This window comes from Schistocerca gregaria, chromosome 2 (assembly GCF_023897955.1).
Source record: "Schistocerca gregaria isolate iqSchGreg1 chromosome 2, iqSchGreg1.2, whole genome shotgun sequence".
Taxonomy (NCBI): domain Eukaryota; kingdom Metazoa; phylum Arthropoda; class Insecta; order Orthoptera; family Acrididae; genus Schistocerca; species Schistocerca gregaria.
In genome coordinates this window covers 1,006,736,261-1,006,756,255 of record NC_064921.1, presented here as the reverse complement: position 1 = coordinate 1,006,756,255, position 19,995 = coordinate 1,006,736,261, and positions in this window count along the sequence as shown.

Genomic DNA, 19,995 nt, shown 5'->3' with positions numbered 1-19,995 from the left:
CTTCATCATCTGCAGAGCTAGTTGGCATATAAACTTGTACTACTGTAGTAGGTGTGGGCTTCGTATCTATCTTGGCCACAATAATGCGTTCACTATGCTGTTTGTAGTAGCTTACCCGCATTCCTATTTTCCTATTCATTATTAAACCTACTCCTGCATTACCCCTATTTGATTTTGTGTTTATAACCCTGTAGTCACCTGACCAGAAGTCTTGTTCCTCCTGCCACCGAACTTCACTAATTCCCACTATATCTAACTTTAACCTATCCATTTCCCTTTTTAAATTTTCTAACCTACCTGCCCGATTAAGGGATCTGACATTCCACGCTCCGATCCGTAGAACGCCAGTTTTCTTTCTCCTGATAACGGCATCCTCCTGAGTAGTCCCCGCCCGGAGATCCGAATGGGGGACTATTTTACCTCCGGAATATTTTACCCAAGAGGATGCCATCATCATTTAATCATACAGTAAAGCTGCATGTCCTCGGGAAAAATTACGGCTGTAGTTTCCCCTTGCTTTCAGCCGTTCGCAGTACCAGCACAGCAAAGCCGTTTTGGTTAATGTTGCAAGGCCAGATCAGTCAATCATCCAGACTGTTGCCCCTGCAACTACTGAAAAGGCTGCTGCCCCTCTTCAGGAACCACACGCTTGTCTGGCCTCTCAACAGATACCCCTCCGTTGTGGTTGCACCTACGGTACGGCCATCTGTATCGCTGAGACACGCAAGCCTCCCCACCAACGGCAAGGTCCATGGTTCATGGGGGGAGGTAAGCAACATTATTTTTTCACATCAGTCTCATTACTGTATTGTCACACCTGGTATGCCAAACACGATGATCTTCCCTCTCAGTAATGCCAAGTGTCCGTCCAGAGACCGGTCCTCTTGCCACCATACATCCTCGTTACTACCGCTGCCAGCAATCACGGACAGTGGCAATATTCCTGCTAAATCTTTCCGCACATATCACAGAGGGAACATCCAGCTGCTAGCAGCCGTATTACACGACCTGGTTCAAACTCAGTGCAGCGTTGTTAATGACGACACTGTCACCTAAAAGACATTCTTAACTACGAACAACTCACCTCTTTCGATCTCACATGTAACTAACGCTCACGACCGTTATAGTGTGCGCTTAAACCAAACCTATTTTGCTTCCTCATAGTGGAGCTACTTACTATTGCCATTCTTATACGACTGGGGCGAAATTTTAATAGGTTTACCTTTCAGATGTTACCAACTTTCGTTTATGTCACACAACTCCTTATTGGTGTTCTGGCAGGCACACATCAGTTTTTCTTCTCCCAGTCTAGCTTTTCCCACATTATCCAATGGCGCGTGCTCTTACTATTGTTAACAGACGTTTTGCCGCTTTACTCTATTTTTGACAGGGTCAACAACAATCTAACTAACTGGATGACATCCTGTCGACAGTGAGTCTGTGTTCTCAGACACGAAAGTGCCGGACATCTCCTGTCTCATTCCACTTCAGAGATACCCACCTTTTTTATTGCTTAGGGTCGAGAAGTTCCGAGAACACTGACTTCATGCTGAGGACAAGACGCAGCAAAGCTGAGTTCTTTCATTCTCAACTTGTGGAGTGTCCATACGGTACCAGCAGCCTGTTTATGTTAAAAACAAAATATATCGGCTTCCTGTCTTTTAGGACGCTACATAGATGGTGCCTCCTTGGCAGGATTTGGCCCACGAACAACATTCTCTTTTGACTTCCTACCTGTACTCTGCCCAACCTGTGCACAATAAATGGTTCAAATGGCTCTGAGCACTATGAGACTTAACATCTGAGGTCAGCAGTCCCCTATAACTCAGAACTGCCTGAACCTAACTAACCTAAGGAAATCCTACACATCCATGCCCGAGGCAGGATACGAACCTGCGACCGTAGCAGTCGAGCGGTTCCGAATGGAAGCGCCTAGATCCGCTCGTCCACAGCGGCCGGCGTGCTCAATTGAACTCCCAACTACATTCAGACAGAACTCCAGAAGAAGAATTTAATATGTAATACGGTTGGAACTTAAATAGTGCAAATATTTATTCACAAGCGATACAAAAGAGTTACTTGTTTGCTCCAGTTATTGTCCTTCAAAGTGGTCACCAGCGGTGTATAGAACCCGTTGCCAGCCATGTGGAAGGCGTAGTATACCATTAGCAGAGCCTATTCTGTTGATGGTGCGAATGGAGAGATCTAAAGTTTTTGTGATTCTAGTGTATGACTATGATGGTGTTGTCCTAACGCATTACGTTCCTCCGCTGCAGCCCGTCAATGCACAATATTAGTGTTTGTTTCTGGAGCATCACCTGTGACCAGCTTTGCGAAAGAAGCGGCGACCTACTATGACGTGCCTTCCCTCCTTCTTCACTAGCCGGGATGAGACGCGACTCGTAACGATGTTCGTCCCCGTCGATATGACGTGGAACAGCACCTGTAACTCCAATAAGAACGCAAATCCTCGCGTGGTTTAGAAATATTCTGTTATCTGTCCGCAACAGTCTGCTCAGATAGTGCGAACTGGTAAACTGCAATCGTTTATTTTTATTTTTATGCCCGGTTAGTTTCGTGATGAAATAATATCTTGATTCTTGATTTCATCATTACGGTCGTTTTTCACATCAAACATAGCGAGGATGAAATTTCGCTGTCTACTATTCCGTCGCTATGCCGTTGCTACGTCCAGTTATTAATAACGATCCAACGTAACTCCCGAGATAACTTATGTTGGAGTAGATGTTTTTTTTAATACGCCGTAGTACTGGTTTAAGCTAATCACTCTTCACTGTCCATGATTCATGTACTCACTTAGTCACTTAAAATGTTTAAAGAGTCAATTAATTTCCACTAATACGCATTGTATTGTCCGTTTATTGAGTTAGGTGACACGTAAGATTTACCTCTTGACTCAGATTTTATTGTTCTTTCTGTAATTAATTGTTTGTCCCTACAATACACGCACACCGGTATGTCATTCAAGATTAACTTCTGTTCAGTTTAGTAATCGTGACGCTCACGACAACTTTTGACTAATCGGCGTACTTGTCTTTCTTCGTGTCTTCGTTTTATTGTGCCCTACTCAAGACTACGAATAGTTTTTCTGTCGTTGATCCATTGCTCTCAAGATGTGTAACTGTTCATCAGTACGAAGGCTAATTCCGATAAACCAATATCACACAGCAGAAGTCTAACACTCGTCTTACTATACCGTCGCTTTGAGAAGATTAACTTTCTTCAGCCGAATGACTAAACAATACTTCAATTCCTATCTCATGAATTATCAAACTTCCAAAACTGAAACAATCTAATAGCGTTTGCATCCAGGCAGCTATCGCAAAAGTACTCTAGAGCGACTCAAGAACACCTAATTAACAGAACATTTCCATAATCGAGCAGCATTGTAGTCGCATTGAATTTCCTTTTCGATGCAGCTACAACTCTCTTCCATGGTAAATGTCATTGTTGACTGAATTAACTTCTTGAATTCAACCTTCGTTCATATGATTTTGAATGTATTCTATAGATGTTAATGGTGTTAGGACAGCAACCAGCCACAAATACTCTTTGAGTTCCTTTATTCAAAGTGTGGGGCGGCGAAGAAGTTGTCGAATGAGTTGTTTGAATGTTCATTTCACGTAACAGACTATTGCCGATGCACCATATGTGGGGCGGCGAAGAAGTCGTTGTTTAATGTTGAATGAAAGTTGAACATTGCCACCTTAAATCACGCGAGCCGGGCAACTAATTTGGTAGCCACTCAGAAAGCGAAGGGAAACTTACTGACCTTAGTTCCCAGTCTGCACGGCCACATTCCTGTACAGCCCAGCTAAACGAAAAATATCCATAGTTCTTCACGGGATTAGGGCTGCTTCAATAAAATTTTAAAGTTCCAAACAAGATTTTATTATCTTAAAGGCTCACACAAATTACTCGAAACTTCTGAAAATGCTAAAGACATTAAATATTGTTAATTCAGCCAATCGTTTAATAGTTCAGAGGCGACTTCTACAGCAAGTTCCTCCCGAATAGTTCATTACTCTAACTAACGGTGCTCTATTAATAGTTCGCAATAATGTTAAAAAAAAAAAAGATTAATGCTCGCCTTAAAAGTGGAGTTAGTCACCACTTGCCACGCGGAATTATACTTCACACGGACGGCACAATAACAGTTTGTTACCGAAGTCTAAACGATCCAGGACGGTGTACAGTCCTCGCGATTTTCAATGTCCGTTTACATTGCTAAGTACGCGCATGTCACAGCCCGCTATGACGTCACCCGAGGCGAGGCGCGATCGGACGTTAAGCTCGCGTGGACTAGGCGTTGGTCTAATGCGGAGTGAGCTTACTACTGCCTCTGCCGCTCTTTTTATATAGCTCCGGCGCGTACCGCCAAGAGAGCATCTGTTCTTTCCGTTCATATGCAGATGCCTGCGGCCTCCAAATGACCGCTATCTCAGGCACATAATCTTAAATATCACATTTAATAATAGCTTTACAAACTTCTCAATTTTTGTATACATACATCTGAGCAGTACAGAAGCACGTAGAAAATCTCAGCCCGCTAAAATTAAAACTTTACTCTCTAGAATTTTTACAATGGAACTAACGGTAGATTGTTACCTCTGAACCATAGCTTTATCAAGACTTGTATCAGCTGTTAATTATGCTACAAGACTAAAACTTGGTGTAGCTTTGTTAATTGTCCTATCTGATCATTGGTCTTAAAGAATTTGTTTTATTATTAAAATTTAAAGTACTTAATCTATAATGCTTATGTACATTTTACTCACAAAAGTAGTTTTTACTAAATTACTAAAAAACTAGAAGAGGTAACTGATTGTGGTATTTCCATTATTATTATTAGGGTGAACTGAAGCATCCTACCAATTTTCAATATTGTAGCTCTATTATTTCGCGCCTCTCATTTTTCCGAAAAACGCGGATTCTGGAGTCAATTTTAGTTTTATGGTTTTGGAAACCAGCACCACTCATTAATGACTTCTTACTGCACCTTCTCACCAAATTTTGGCTTCCTAGCGTCATTATTTAGCGCCTCCTATTTTTCTTTCAAAACGTGAATTTTACGTAAACTACTAATTTTATAACATTAAGATTTGTTACCTGAAACATTATTACATAGAACTATACTTTAACAAAGTTTTACACACAAATCTTAATTTTTACTTTTATGTTAAATGTGGTGCAGTACTATATGCAGGCGCGTTACGATGACGTGACGCTACTAGCAGTGAACTAGGGTAAGTCCCGTGCACTCGCTCGCCTCTGTATCTTATACATGATACAGCGCTTGCTTTGCTTCATCACCCCCTTTTTAATTTTCGTGAAAATCTATTTTTGAACAAAATTAAATTTCTAAAAGAACAAACAAGCGATGGATTACTTTAGTATACCTCTTTCAACTTAAGTTGCTTCTTCTTAGGAAATTCCTTATTACTACATACACAAAATAACCATACTCATATACACATAGAAAACCTAGTACAGAAGACATTCACAAATTATTTACATACATTTACATGGAAATATAAATTTTTCAATGGTTACAAAATAGTTATTTTTTTTCTTTAAAATCAGTCTCTTCCTGAAAAAGAAAATACACACGACTTTTATCACTGCAACGCACTCACATTTTTCTTTTACTATAATACTCGGCACTGTGGTGGGTGTCCTATTGTAACACTCATTTAATTTCACTGATTGACAAAATTGTGGGAGGAAATTGTATTCACTGTGGTTTGCGTCTCTACTTCCAATCTCCCTACCGCTTGTTGTCAGTCATTCATGCAGCCTGCATGTCCCTGAGAAACAGACAATACAGTCTAAGTTTCTGTTTTCAACTTATATCTAAGGTAGGACAAAGTACATTTTATAATTTATATTCTGGCACTATTTTACTAATTGTGAAGTTGTCAGAAAGACATTTAGCACTAAGTCGTATCTGATACAATAGCTCCTACTTTCTTCTTTCATAAATAATCTTTTAGGTTCCTAAATAGTGAAAATTCTTTTAGCAAATTAATATATTAAGATCTTGCTTCAACTTAGAAAATTGAGTAACCTTTTAGTTTTAATGTACTCTGGCTTAATTATCGTATGGATTAGTTCATCAAAGAAGTCATTTGCTGACCAGCACTTTGCTTTATTGTATGAATTACTAAAGAAATTAGTTATTTTCAGTATACCGATTCCAAATTTCTGCATTTTCCAATACTTGTGTGTTTCTGTTGTCTGTTTAACTATTTATTTGCCTCAAGCAAGATTTAGCGTTTTTCACCATTTCACGAGACGTGAGGGAATTATTCTTTAATCCTACATCATTTACTTCAATTTACTTACTTCACTTCTTCACCTTATTCATTTTCTCCCTTTTCTTCCAGATTCAAAATACTTCATTTCTCCACTTCTTTTCTCCCTTTTCCTTTTGTCAGCCTATTGACGTCCTGTTTATATATATTTGGTGCGATCCTCACACCACTTCCACACATCTCCATTTATTTAATTCTAAAACGCCATTGCTTGCCTCTATGAGCATTACCTTCTTACGCTGTTTTCCTTCAGACAACCTTATTTCTAGCAACATACTACCTTCTGCATAATCTCATGGATTATTCATATTCATACCGTACTTCGTATACTGCAAAGTGTCTCTCTTAGTTGTAGTTTCTAACCCTTTACAATTACATGAAATATTTTAATTTATTTATTTTAGCCATGTTTGCCTCTTATTGGTACTCAGACTTTTGTTTTGCCATTCACTAGGTAGATCCTTACTAAGAATACTTAAAACCTAATAGCATATATACAACATGAAGACATATGTGATTCTTACCTGTTATGATAGACCAGAAGAAGGGAATGAAACTTGAAAAGGAAATAAAGTTTCACCCAGCTGGGACTGCACGGTACGCCAAACCGTGTATCCGCCAGAGAGTGGCAGACTCCCTACAGTAATTAATTACTGTTAATTTTAAATTCCTTTAGGATGTGTCTCTCTTCAACCTTAGCACTTTCCTCATTCTCACTGAAAACCAAATTTTCCTGCAAGTATCCTTTATTCTTTATTACTCTAATAGGCAGTTCCCAAGTTTCATTACTACCGCCTATATGACTTCCTATAAAAGACTCTCTTATCACTTTAGAGTCAGGTAAAGTTAAAATTAAGTTGTTCTGATCAAAATTGATCTTTCCCTGGTACTTTGATAAGAAATCAGTACCAATCAACATATCAACACTTAAGCCTAGCACAATCAAACAAGGATGATCTATTACTACGTCATTTATACCAATGGGTATCAAAGCTTCGTGTTGAACTGGTCTAGAGACTTTTCCAGTAGCACCTATAATCTTTAAGCCACTTATTTTCATAACTGTTAACTTCTCTTTATTGGGTATGGTGTCAAAAAATGTTTGTGATAAAGCACTTGCTTCACTGCCACTGTCAAGCAGACAACGCACAGTGACTCCTGATATGTTTACTTTGATAACAGGGTGAGTTATTTTACATTGAACAGGTTGCTCACACACCTCGTCTAATAAATCTCGTTCTATGTTCTTCCAGCTAAAGTAATTCTGAACAGTTGCAATTACATTTACTTTTACATCCTGGGGCTCATCATGCTCTATAATCTTAGCTGCTTTCTCTAATCTGTCCACTAACTTTAAATCGAAGCATCTGACGACTTTTTCTACTTTTGTTTGCTGTACATCAGCCAAACTATCCTCTACCTCTGAGCAACTGCGTCCCTGCGCAATATTGCTGTTCATAAGAATGTCGTCACCTTCAACCATTTGTGGCACGTTTACACAGCTACTAGATTCTTTCACCTCGTTACTATTTCTACCCCCTTCATTCATCATTTCCTCCTCTCTAAAGTTTTGCAGTACTGATTCTACTTCTGCTACTTCTACTTCAGCTTTTGGATTGCCATTTTCATCGAAGATGTAAGCTTTTACTTCATCATTATTCCCATCAGACTCAAACCCATTATCTATTTCTTCCCCATTATCTACCTTGAGTTCCTGTTCTTCCTTGACCCATTTTTCTAGTGTATCCAAAATACTATCCACTATTTTGTGAGAGTGGCTTAACACATCACTGGTATTATCTGTATTCATTTCGTCATCCATGTTGTCTGTCTGTGTATGTTGGCTGATTGTCTGTGGTTCCGTTACTGGCTGTGTTACTGTTACCGCCTGGTGAGCGCCAGTTTCCTCATAGACGGGATTTAGTTTCCCACACGCGGCCTGTTGTGTTCATCTGTGACACCACTAGATATAGTAGCATCATGACTCCCTTCTTGTCTTAATGGCATAGTATTTACTTCTCCACTTTCGTCATAGTAGTTGTTACGAAAGCGTGGTGAGTATCTACCCCCTCTTCCTCTGCCACGGCTTTGGTTTCGATAGTTTGTTTTGGTGTGCCTAACTTCCATATTTCTAACGTTCACGTTTCCATTATTTTGTACGTGATTGTTAGAAGATTTGTTATTCTGCTGCACCTGCTCCTCAGCAGCAGCTACTCTTTCCACTCTTTCCAGATATTCAATAAATTTGTCTATATTATCTCTAGGGGCGGAAATGATCCTCTTCTGCCAGTACCACGGCAGCTTACCTTCTAAACCCATAATGATCATATCTGGCTTCATCTTTTCTGTCAAATGTGACAGTCTTGAAACCCACTTCCTAGCGAAATCCTTTACTGATTCACGCCCTGGGAAAAACTTCTTACCACTCCAGAATTCCCTTAACACATCATTTTGTTTGTTATGTGACCAGTATTCGTTGAGAAATGCAGACTTAAATTCAGATAAAGTTTTACATTTGATCATTACATCCGCTGACCATCGCAAAGCATCACCTGACAAATGACTTCTTATAAATGAAATTTTTTCTCTTTCTGACCAAGTGTTGGGGAGAACATCCTCAAAGTCATTCCAAAATTCAAGAGGGTGAATGTACTTATCAGGATCAAAGCGCAAAAACTGTCGACACCCTATAAAAGCGGCGTCAACTGAAGTCACATGCTGTACAGTAGAATGACTAGAATTAACAGAGGTTACTCTATTTTCTAGGTTAGCAATGTTAGTATTTAATTCCTCTACTTGTGACTCTACTGCTTCTATCCTGGCAGAACATCTTTGTTCCACTGCACCACGAATTTCGGTACAGGTTTCTTTTACTTTCTCAATGTTTTTCTGACAAGTATCTACTTTAATTTGTACCTCTTTAACTTTGTCAGAGCAAAGTTTGGACTCGTTGCTCAATCTTTCGGACAACCTCACTTCCAAAAGTTCATCTGCCTCTTGATAATTTTTTTGAATTTGATCTATTTCACATTTGAAAGTACTATGCATTTTAGTTAACTGTTGCCCTACTTTTACTTGAATGTCATGATGAATAGCATCTATCTTATAATTCAAACTATTCCATTTTGATTGCAGTTCTTCTTTTAGTTCTTTATTACTATCCTCAATTTTAGCCTCAATTTTATTTTCCAACCCTTTATTACTAACCTCAATTTTATTCTCCAACTCTTTATTACTATTTTCAATTTTTGCCTCAATTTTATTTTGGTTTGATTCGAGTTTGGCAAACAGTATTTGCATCCAATCCGGAGCTTCTACCTTGATACTTTGTATCTCTTGACTTGACTGAGCTGGAGATATATTGAGCTCAGTTTCACTACCTGACAAAGTTAGCAACTCTACTGGCTCCCTTTTGACTTCTATTTCACTTATTGATTGCATCCCTGCACTCTCATTTAAATTAAAGTCATAATTTACTGGTGACAAATTACGTTCTAGTTCAATATTTGAGGGATTAATGGAACCATCCTCATTAAACTCAATTCCTGATCCTGAGGATTCTTGGTCAGAGACCGGTTCCCTTCTGAAATGTACACTACTTTCCATATCTTTTAGTTTGTTAGCAGCAGTTAATAAATATTTTAAAAGTCTTTGACTTAACTTAAATGCTTGATTTCGACGAATGATGTCGTCGCGGTGTACCAGCAATCGTGATGCGACGCGTCGCGACGTATTGAAGGCAGCAGCAGCGGCTGTAGCGTCGAGTACCGCCACAGGAATCGCCTACTGCAATAGCTCCAGGGGTGGGGGGGGGGGGGGGGGCAGCAAGGCACCGTTGACCGCTCGGTGCAGCCGGCAGCTGTCTCGCAGATCAGCGCAGCTCCGCGATGACGCACCGTCTTCCTTTAGTCTCAGCGCCGTCGGCAGCCGCGATCCAGCATCGTCGCCTTCCTCACCATCGTCACTAACCAACGTACAGCGGTAGACACTTATTGTTTATACACTACACCCGCCTTTACTGGTAACACTGTTCCCACACTAGTTCAATTCAGTGTCCTGTTATTGCCTACCGAGTTCGTTAATTTATACCAATCGCTTTCACACATCGAGCACTTTTATTTGCTTTTAATTCAGTTTTCCCGGCCGATAAGCACCATATGTGGGGCGGCGAAGAAGTTGTCGAATGAGTTGTTTGAATGTTCATTTCACGTAACTGACTATTGCCGATGCACCATATGTGGGGCGGCGAAGAAGTCGTTGTTTAATGTTGAATGAAAGTTCAACATTGCCACCTTAAATCACGCGAGCCTGGCAACTAATTTGGTGGCCAGTCAGAAAGCGAAGGGAAACTTACTGACCTTAGTTCCCAGTCTGCACGGCCACATTCCTGTACAGCCCAGCTAAACGAAAAATATCCATAGTTCTTCACGGGATTAGGGCTGCTTCAATAAAATTTAACGTTCCAAACAAGATTTTATTATCTTAAAGGCTCACACAAATTACTCGAAACTTCTGAAAATGCTAAAGACATTAAATATTGTTAATTCAGCCAATCGTTTAATAGTTCAGAGGCGACTTCTACAGCAAGTTCCTCCCGAATAGTTCATTACTCTAACTAACGGTGCTCTATTAATAGTTCGCAATAATGTTAAAAAAAAATTAATGCTCGCCTTAAAAGTGGAGTTAGTCACCACTTGCCACGCGGAATTATACTTCACACGGACGGCACAATAACAGTTTGTTACCGAAGTCTAAACGATCCAGGACGGTGTACAGTCCTCGCGATTTTCAATGTCCGTTTACATTGCTAAGTACGCGCATGTCACAGCCCGCTATGACGTCACCCGAGGCGAGGCGCGATCGGACGTTAAGCTCGCGTGGACTAGGCGTTGGTCTAATGCGGAGTGAGCTTACTACTGCCTCTGCCGCTCTTTTTATATAGCTCCGGCGCGTACCGCCAAGAGAGCATCTGTTCTTTCCGTTCCTATGCAGATGCCTGCAGCCTCCAAATGATCGCTATCTCAGGCACATAATCTTAAATATCACATTTAATAATAGCTTTACAAACTTCTCAATTTTTGTATACATACATCTGAGCAGTACAGAAGCACGTAGAAAATCTCAGCCCGCTAAAATTAAAACTTTACTCTCTAGAATTTTTACAATGGAACTAACGGTAGATTGTTACCTCTGAACCATAGCTTTATCAAGACTTGTATCAGCTGTTAATTATGCTACAAGACTAAAACTTGGTGTAGCTTTGTTAATTGTCCTATCTGATCATTGGTCTTAAAGAATTTGTTTTATCATTAAAATTTAAAGTACTTAATCTATAATGCTTATGTACATTTTACTCACAAAAGTAGTTTTTACTAAATTACTAAAAAAACTAGAAGATGTAACTGATTGTGGTATTTCCATTATTATTATTAGGGTGAACTGAAGCATCCTACCAATTTTCAATATTGTAGCTCTATTATTTCGCGCCTCTGATTTTTCCGAAAAACGCGGATTCTGGAGTCAATTTTAGTTTTATGGTTTTGGAAACCAGCACCACTCATTAATGACTTCTTACTGCACCTTCTCACCAAATTTTGGCTTACTAGCGTCATTATTTAGCGCCTCCTATTTTTCTTTCAAAACGTGAATTTTACGTAAACTACTAATTTTATAACATTAAGATTTGTTACCTGAAACATTATTACATAGAACTATACTTTAACAAAGTTTTACACACAAATCTTAATTTTTACTTTTATGTTAAATGTGGTGCAATACTATATGCAGGCGCGTTACGATGACGTGACGCTACTAGCAGTGAACTAGGGTAAGTCCCGTGCACTCGCTCGCCTCTGTATCTTATACATGATACAGCGCTTGCTTTGCTTCAAAAGGAACTTTTGTAACTTCTGAAATGTTATTAAGTGAATTTTGTATGTGATAGTATCAGCTGAAACATAAACAACATTCTGGACGAATTGCTTTCATTATTAATTTTTAATAGACCACATAATTACTCAGTTTTCTTCGTTATATGTCACGTCTACAGTAGACATTTATGAAGATAATAAATTTTTCAACGGTTCATTAAAGTATATACACCGCTCATCATTCATTATTCGTTAAAACTGTTTATGAGTAAGACCCCTTTCCCCATTCCTGCGACTGTTGTTTAGTGATCGCATTATGCAGCCACCAGTGCACGATTTACGAATCAACTCAATCAAGCGTCATACCACTGATCTCTCCCGTTCCGACTTGACAGCCTTGTATACCTTTACAAGAGCTAAGGAAATTCGTGGCAGTTACAACAACAAGACTGGGCTGAAATTCTGCCGGATTAACGACGAGGACAGGTGTGCAGGCTAGCCTAGATGAGGCTCTCAGGTGGTTCCTCACACCTGAGTACAGTGAATACTGGGATGGTACCCACGTCGTGTGTTACGCGATCGCTTTTGGCAAACCTGTCATGTCTCATAATTACATTCCAGTGGATTAATAAGTCAAGCAAGTCTAAATTAACCGCAAGCTACAAAGGAGAGTAGCAGTATGATTTAAGTTAATGTCAAATATCATCGCATCCAGTTACTTGATATACAGAGCAACCACAGCTTGCGCTGTATGCACTAGAATTGTCGTGCAAAATGATGGGTGGTGTAACGCCCAAAGGACAGGAAACCCCCGTTAACAAACATTGTGGAAACAAAGTAGGGAAGTGAGTCATCTTGACAGTGATGGCAACTATTGACAATAAAATCTACACCAGTTCATAATGAATTGCAATGGACTCTTTAAGTCGTTATGATTGATTCTAGTTTTTGTTACATACATCGTAAGTTTACGTGCACCTGCGGAAAAAATTGAGATTTTATCTACATACTTTATGGCAGATGAAGTACGGCCATTGACAGACTACAATGGCTTCGTATTCCACGTGTTGGCCGTAACACATCCGTTTCGATTGTTTAATTTGCGTTCCAATATTTAGAGCAGCACATGGAATGACTGTGTGTTTCTCACTTTAAATCTGTGCTAACATAGCCAACTGACTGGACGTTCTTCCAATATGACAGTATCACTTTCCGATTGCGGAGTACATGGTACATGCGTTAGAAATCAGTTTTACAGTTTACGGTAGTTAAACGAACAATAGTAACTTTACACGACATGCAGATTGCTCATACGTACTGCTTATCCCTTCTCATAGCAGATGTGTCAAACGTAAATTCTTAAATGTTGTACAGTTGTTCCTTCTAGTTAAAAGTAAACTTAAACCATGTATGACAGTGCTTACCGACTTAAGAGTCGATATACAGACAATATTCTTATAAGGATCTGTTGTAACCTATGTCGTTAGCGAAACGTTGCCTTGTTACTTTAAAAATCTTAATGCTGTATTTATAAGTGTAAAAGAATTGTTTTGTGGGCCTAACTATCGCATGCTTAGTTACCTAATATTTTTCGAGAAAGTAATATCTGAACTGAGCTTTAAATCTAACCATTTGCGAAGGGTGATAACCGCTAGAGGGAATGTGCGTGAAGGTTACATTCGCCTGTAAAATATGTAACAGACATCTTAATGTATTGCCGTGCTGTACCCTGAGACGAAACGTACTTAATGGCACAAATGCTACATAGATCTGACCTCTTAAGTCGTGCGTTTATTTTACTTTTTCACTAATGATCTAAGTGGCTCGGTGTTTCCTGAACGTTTCCGACGAGGTATAGCATGAGTTCAAGCTACACAACCATGTGGAATTCCTTGTTTTCTGTCCTATAAGCACTTCTTGTTGTCCTTGTTCATAAGCGCTTTGCTTTGGAAATGACAGTGCAGTAATAACGTCTTTCTACTACCTAGCGTATCTAACGTAAACCATGTTCAAAACAGAGTTGCATCAACCCAGCAAAGCAGCGTTTCGAATAGCTCGAAGCTCCTGGGACCTCACGTGTGGCGGCTGGAGGACATGCGGCGGGCATCCATTGAATTACGGCTGAAGGTGAGAGCAGAGCTCGCTCCCGTAATCACATTTGTGGCGCCTCTGATGCTTCCCTGCGACCTACAGCTCAGTTTGCTTTCGAGTCTTACGCGCTGTTCACTGGCAAAATCCATTTCAGAGTATTTACCTTTGTGAACTACATAGTTAACCGGAAGGCTATATAATATGTATGGCTTTGATCTCCCTGAGCCCCTGTAACCAGTAAGACATTGGGAGCATCGGCAAGCTTACGTATAGCGTATTCTCCTCCATTTGTGTGAGTGAAGTAGAGGTTGAAGGTGTGCTTCAAGTTCGGTCATTACTGTAGCTACTCACCCTTCTGAACCGGGAATAATACGTCGTAATTCGGTTTTCCATTGTCGCTGGTTCACATTGTGCCACAAAAATTATTGTAACTAATTTTATTTCTTTTAAAACGAGTTGTTTGGTAAATTGTACTTCCATCTTTTTTGTATTAATTTCTTGGCTATATTGTTAGAAATATATACCTTTTATTGATAGCAAGTGGCCAACCATTTGGCAAACTTCTAACTTGAATTTTAATGCTCATTCCTGTTACTAACCTGTTTAGTACCTTGTTTAGTACCTTACGAAAACCAATGTTTTCATTTCGTCTTATGAAAATAATAGCCTGTTCCCTGCAATTTCTCCCGTGTATGTGTTCGACACTTATAATGAGCACACTCTGGGGCGACTAGGGGATAGTAAAATAGTAAGAAACATAAGAATATTGGCAATCTTTGACGAGAGCCTGAAAATATTTCTGCGATGAGCCAGAGAGTGATGGAGAACATACTGACGACAATTTCGAGTCTGCAAGCAATCTTTGACGAGAGCCTGAAAATATTTCTGCGATGAGCCAGAGAGTGATGGAGAACATACTGACGACAATTTCGAGTCTGCAAGCCCACATTCTTCTTGTACTCACTGAACGAATTTTTTTCTCTTAGTTTACTCAACGGGATCAGGAAGTATGATTACAAATGAAAGTTTTGAGTTCAAACTGAATTATATTCTGAAAAAGTTCACACGTAATACACAATAATATTTCTGATAATACGAGGGTTTTTTTCTTCAACAATTCTTTAATGAACGTAATGTGAATTACACACACATCCTATTTTTCCACGTAATCTCCATCCCATTTTATGGCTTTCCTCCAGCGCAAAACAAGGTCATGTATGCGCTGTCGGTACCAATCCTTGTCCTGGTAGCAGAGCCAGTGCATCACTGTGTCAACCACCTCCTCATTGTCCTCAAAATGTCTTCCACGTACGGCATCCTTTAACGACCCAAACAAGTAGAAGTTGGAGGGGGCAGGGTTAGAGCTGTAGGATGGATGGCGTAACACTGTCCAACTCTGTTCTGCGGTGTGTTCAGCAGTCCTCAGACTTGTGTGAGGCCGAGCGTTATCGTGGTGCAGCAAAACCTCTCCTGGGTTGCTGCGGCGTCGAAGCCTCCGGAAGCGCATCTTGAGGTTTGTTAATGTGTTGACATATGCTTCTGAATTAATGGTACCACCTCTTGGCATCACATCAATGAGAATTACACCTTCACAGTCCCAGAATATGGAGATCATGACCTTACTGGCGGAAGCAGTGAATTTGAATGTTTCCTTCTGTAGAGAGTCGAAATTGCGTCATTCCATCGACTGTCGTTTTGTGTCGGGCTCACAGTGGAGAACCCAGGTTTCATCACCTGTCACCATCAGGGACAAGAGGGCCTCCCCCTCAACTTCAAAACGTTGCAACAAATCAAAACAGATGTCTTTTTTTTTTGCGATTTCTGATCCACTGTTAGACACTGCAGGTCCTATCGTGCACACACTTTTGAATATCGAAGATTGGGGATAATTGCGTTCACACTGCCTTTGCTGATAGACATACGCAGCGCCGACTGCCGAGTCTGTCCTCGCGAATGACAACATCAGCTCGCTGCAACATGTCAGGTGTGACAGCTGTGAATGGTCTCCCCGACCACGCAACTCGTGGCGCTCCGGCGAAACGCCTTCTGATGACCTCAACCCTCCGTGTCCAGTTACTAACTGGACTTCTGTCGACAGCAGGTGCTCTACAGACTTAGAACATGCGTTTGTGAATATTCCCCAAAGTTTCTTTCCCTACAACGGGAAATTCAATGACTGCACGTTGCTTGCAACCTACATCAACTAAAAACGCCATTTTGAAAATATTCTGCAGCTACATTGGAACTGAGAGTGCGGCATTGTGGCAGAGGCAAGTATTTATTGCATTCGACGCCACATCGGGGTACTGGGGCATCGGAGATGGGGATGAAATGATGATGAGGACAACACAACATCCAGTCGGGAATCGAACCTGGTCCCTTAGCGTGGCATTCGGCCCCGCTGACCACTCAGCTAACGGGGCGGACTGCAGTTACACTATCTGGTAGAAATGACGGCAACTTGGCGTGCTCACTCAGGAGACTTCATATAATACATACGTAACGTTTCGCGTTCGTAGAATTGTTTTCGGCTGAGAAAAAAATACGATGCATTACTTTCTTGGCAACCTTCGTAACAATAGTAAAGTTCCTATCATAAACAGCATTAGTAGCAGTTCAGAGGCGACCTCTACGGTCAGTTCCAATCAAACTATTCACTCGCTCTCACTTCTAATCATCAAAGATAGTTGCTCATCACAGAAGTTGAAAATAATCTAACCACGTGCTAGGCGGTATTGATAACATTGCCAGCGTCACACAATCAGTTCACTTCTTACTTCTACCGAAAAGATGTGTTCAGTTGCAGCCTGGCTGTGACGTCATCCGTGGCAGCGCATAAGCAGGCGTTAAACTAACATGGAAAGAGTGATAGCTCCCTGCGAAGTCAGTAATTTGAAGAAATCTAAATAAACCTGAACGGTGTACAGTTCTCATGAGGTCACTTTCTATTATTGCTGAATATGTGCGATTCGTAACGGCCTGGTTGTCACGTCATCCGAGGCAGCGCATAGACCGGCGTTTGACTGACGGTAGCAGAGTGCGATGTTAAGTATCACTGCCTCTAAGGCCGTATTTAGACATGGGCGCAGTCTACGGCGGTTCGAAAAATGGCTCTGAGCACTATGGGACATAACATCTGAGATCATCAGTCCGCTACAACGTAGAACTACTTAAACCTAAGTGACCTAAGGTCATAAGACACATCCATGCCCGAGGCAGGATTCTAACCGGCGACCGTATCGGTGGCGCGGTTCCAGACTGAAGCACCTACAACCGCTCGGTCACTACAGCCGGTGCGGACGGTGGAAGGAAATACCTGCCGTCAATTGCATTATTCCCGGGTAGCAGTATCTAAACAGCCTCTTTCTCTGAGACATATTATTTAATAACCATGTTGTGTACCCATTCACAATAATCGTAATTTTTATGTGAATGGAGCTAGGTTGACTTTAATTACAGAAAAAGTCTTAGCTCGACTGCATTTCAACATTGCCAGCTAGAATTTTTGGAACGGAATTGACGGTGGAACATGACCTCTGAACTACGGCTCTAAGAGACCTTGTATTGATTGGTATTTGCATCAAAGCCTTCCATCTTGTTATAACGGTATTATTTAAAGGATTTAATCAAGTGCTGTAATCAGAATATTCTATTATTAATACATATGATACTTAGTCTGTTACAAATAGGAACGTGTTTGTCCCAAATTTAGTTTCCGGTAAATTACTCGAAAACTATTAGAGGTAGTTTAATGGGGTCGCATAATTAATGTTTTTATATCGAACTAAAGGTTCATAGGAATTTTCATATTTCTAAGTCTAGTATTTAGTGCCTTCAATTTTTCGTAAAAACGCCGATTGCTCCGATCAAGTTAAAACTTGTAACAGCTGATTTTGACATACATTTGCACATTGTGAAATATTTTTAGCTTCCTAACTTTATTATTTAGTGTCACTTATTTTTGCTTAAAACGATGTATTAAGGAAAACATATTCATCTGATCACTCTGAGATTTATCAATTTTGAAACTGATAAACTGCAACACATATTGACAAAGTTGGGGAAAGCTACTTAAATTTTTAATTTCGAAATGGTTCTCTTGGCTCTAAGCACTATGGGAGTTAACATCTGAGGTCATCAGTCCCCTAGACTCAGAACTACTTATACCTAAATAACCTAAGGACATCACACACAACCATGCCCGAGGCAGGATTCGAACCTTCGACCGTAGATGCAGCACGGTTCCAGACTTACCCACCTAGAATCGCTCAGCCACAACGTCCGGCTTTTTAATTTCATCCTTAGATGAAGGCGCAATACTTATACGCCATGTAAAAGCGCGTTATGATGACGTAACACTAGCCCCGCCTCTCAAATGATACAGCGCTTGTTTCCTCACATCTCCCTCTATGTATGTTTATAAAATATTATTTCTGAACAAAAATAAATATTAGAAACAATCATGTAGTATAGCTGACCTCTTTTAAAATGAAATTGATGTTAGCAAAATTTCTTTATGAGACAGTCATAAAATAACCATATATGTACACTCCTGGAAATGGAAAAAAGAACACATTGACACCGGTGTGTCAGACCCACCATACTTGCTCCGGACACTGCGAGAGGACTGTACAAGCAATGATCACACGCACGGCACAGCGGACACACCAGGAACCGCGGTGTTGGCCGTCGAATGGCACTAGCTGCACAGCATTTGTGCACCGCCGCCGTCACTGTCAGCCAGTTTGCCGTGGCATACGGAGCTCCATCGCAGTCTGTAACACTGGTAGCATGCCGCGACAGCGTGGACGTGAACCGTATGTGCAGTTGACGGACTATGAGCGAGGGCGTATAGTGGGCATGCGGGAGGCCGGGTGAACGTACCGCCGAATTGCTCAACACGTGGGGCGTGAGGTCTCCACAGTACATCGACGTTGTCGCCAGTGGTCGGCGGAAGGTGCACGTGCCCGTCGACCTGGGACCGGACAGCAGCGACGCACGGATGCACGCCAAGACCGTAGGATCCTACTCAGTGCCGTAGGGGATCGCACCGCCACTTCCCAGCAAATTAGGGACACTGTTGCTCCTGGGGTATCGGCGAGGACCATTCGCAACCGTCTCCATGAAATTAGGCTACGGTCCCGCACACCATTAGGCCGTCTTCCGCTCACGCCCCAACATCGTGCAGCCCGCCTGCAGTGTCGCGACAGGCGTGAATGGAGGGACGAATGGAGACGTGTCGTCTTCAGCGATGAGAGTCGCTGCTGCCTTGGTGCCAATGATGGTCGTAAGTGTGTTTGGCGCCGTGCAGGTGAGCGCCACAATCAGGACTGCATACGACCGAGGCACACATGGCCAACACCCAGCATCATGGTGTGGGGAGCGATCTCCTACACTGGCCGTACACCTCTGGTGATCGTCGAGGGGACACTGAATAGTGCACGGTACATCCAAACCGTCATCGAACCCATCGGTCTACCATTCCTAGACCGGCAAGGGAACTTGCTGTTCCAACAGGACAATGCACGTCCGCATGTATCCCGTGCCATCCAACGTACTCTAGAAGGTGTAAGTCAACTACCCTGGCCAGCAAGATCTCCGGATCTGTCCCCTATTGAACATGTTTGGGACTGGATGAAGCGTCGTCTCACTCGGTCTGCACGTCCAGCACGAACGCTGGTCCAACTGAGGCGTCAGGT